The following is a 2,973-nucleotide window of genomic DNA, read 5'->3' as shown; positions in this document are numbered from 1 at the left end:
TTTTTTTTTTATTTATGGATCACTATTATAAAATCACATAACGCTATTTGCAAGTGGACTACTCATTTGTGCAATGTTAAAAAAAATTCAACAAACTTTCGTACAAATTTCGAACTTTTAAAAATTCTAAAAAATCAATCGACATTTTTAGCCATTTGAAACGTGTACTTTATTCTACTAGAATTCAATGGGCTACAAAGCTGCATGCTCAGAATTTAATTAAAAAACTCGAAATTTTAACGAAAATTTGTAGATATTTTTTTTTTAATTGCACAAATTTTTAAGGCAGTGTCACTCGATTGGTACATTTGTACAGATTTTAAATTTTTATATTGGGCTATTGGTAAAAAAAAGTGGGCCATTTTTTTTGCATTCAAAAGATGTTCTATTGAAAAATTTCAATAAATTAATTTTCGTGATAGGGATAGTGAAAAATATTTTGGGTGTTCAAACAATTGGGATACGATTTACACCAAATTTTAGCAAATACCCAATCGTGTGACACTGCCTTTAAACTTGTATTTATACGGATGTTGGTAAAGAACGAACTATAAAAAACTAACCGAAATTAAATAACAACAAAAATAATATTTTAAAACTGGTCAAAATTTGGTGCGGATATAATTTTTTCAACTACTGTACATAAGTTGGCTATGATTACTCGGCCGTGCTATCATAGTAGCACAATGCCACTCATATTTGACTAACAAACAAACTACGGGCAGGAATTTCAAGATTTCAACCCTGTTTTTATGAAAAATTTTATTTTTATCAGTATTTTTTTTTAATCAAAATATGTTGAAATAAAAGTGAAATTAAAAAAAATTTTGCCAGATCAGTCGATCTGAAGTATGATGTGTTTTTTTGGTCATGAACTCTTGCTCTATGTTGTGATCGTTTTTTCTGATAAATTAAGCAATTTACATACAAGCATATATATAGTTTAACTTGATATTTTATTGTAAATACCTTTACAAACCTCTTTTCCTTGCAAGAGTCCATTTTTGTTTACTTTCACATTTGACATGTCTCCTCTTCGCAAAAATAATCGGTACAACTTGTTCGAACACCAAAAATTTATCCGTTTAATCCGAGATTATTTTTTAATTACAGATCAATGAGGGAGAAATTTTGTATTGCTAATACGTTTTTTTTAAATTAAAAACGAGGATAATGTCTACATATGTAAACGTACTTTTTGCGCGATTAGCATAGTAGTATTATATAAATATAAATTAGACACATTTAAAAATATACATTTGCGATCAGCTTATTAAGCCAGCAGCGTTTTGATAAATTTTGGCAATTTTTCTTTTGTTTATTTAATTTGTTATTTAATTACACTGGATCACAAATTTTAATTTGGTTTTTGTTCTCCAGACGCCACTATCCAATTTCTATGTTGAATTGAAATATTTGCAATTTACCGCTATTCAGCTTAAAGCAAAAATTGGTTCCTTTTAATCACGTATATATATGTACACATATGTATGTGACATAACAAACTTACACCGTTTACTATGGTTCTGTCATTCTAGTTTGAAACAGCCGATATTCACGAACAAGATCAATTTAGGAATTTTTTTGTTTATTCTTTAAATGAATAGCCAAATCATGGATGTGAGGTAACGGATAACGACCGCGTATAGTAATGCAATTAACTGCCTTATTATGCATCTCGAACGTTATGCAGCGCGAGCGCTTCGTCTGCAAGGTAAGGCTGGGTAACTCATTGAATTTTAGCGAGTTAACTCAATGACTCAAGCCCATTTTCATGAGTCAGCTCTGTGAGGTGGCACAATTGAGCTATGACGCTCTGCTGTCGAGGCAACACAGCCTAGTAGAGTTGGTTAGCACTTTTAGTTGCAGTGTTGCCACAAAAAATTTACCAAATTCCTCAAAAACAAATGAAAAATCCGAACAAATTACTCAAAAATTTCTTATTACAGATATGAGTATTGTGTACTACATACTATCTACAGGTACTTAGTATAAAAATTAATTACATTTTCCAATTAATTTGCTACATTTGTTCTTGCGGCTCAAATAAAGTATCACCGTTATTTTTTATGCCTTGGTTTGTATAAAATATTGTTGTCTTTGTTACAAGCGGATCTGAGCTGCATACGTGGTTAGTTCGTGTAATGCAAATTATATGAAACTTAACCTTAAAAAATGTAAAGTTATGTGTTTCTCTTGAAGGGCAGTTCGACCAGCTGTTTACTCAATTTTAAATTATAATGAGGAGCAGGTAGCCAATTTTGTCGATCTTGGTATCACCATGGATTCCAAACTCAATTTCAACCTTCATATTAATATTACAGTCAATAAAGCCAAAGGCGTTTTTGCATTTGTAAAGCGTTGGTCAAAAGAGTTCAAAGATCCTTATGTTATAAAAGCTCTTTTTACCGCTTTAGTTAGACCTATACTAGAATACGGATCTATTTATTGTTTTGAGTCCCCGGTACCAAGTTCATTCAGATAGGACTGAATCAATTCAAAAACAATTATTGCTTTTTGCAAATTAATGACAGGCTTGACTAATAGCCCGGTCCTTCTGGCTGAGGTAAATTTTAATATTCCCTCTCGAGAGTCAAGACACTTTCGACCTCTATTTTAGGAGCCTGCAAAACTAATTTTGAACTAAACGAATCATTCCGTGGTTTATATCAAGATTTTAACACTCATTCCAGCATGTTTGACATATCGGACTCGATTTTTGCTATAAAGAAAACTATCATTTCCACTCTCAATAATTGAAATACTGTCTTTAGCACATCCAATCAGGTGATAAATTTGATTCTGTAGCTGAATAGTTTTAGATCTCGACACTTAACAAACTACTGTTTCCACGACTGGAAAGCAATGGAAGAGAAGAAGTTATCATCTAAAATGTTTATTTTCAAAACTAAAACGAAACAATTTAGAATTTTTACCATACAAATTATAAAGCTTCGAAGTACAGTGAAACCT

This window comes from Rhagoletis pomonella, unplaced genomic scaffold (genome assembly GCF_013731165.1).
Source record: "Rhagoletis pomonella isolate Grant_MI unplaced genomic scaffold, Rhpom_1.0 Rhpom_scaffold_00007, whole genome shotgun sequence".
Lineage (NCBI taxonomy): Eukaryota > Metazoa > Arthropoda > Insecta > Diptera > Tephritidae > Rhagoletis > Rhagoletis pomonella.
Note: the sequence above shows the minus strand (reverse complement) of the source record.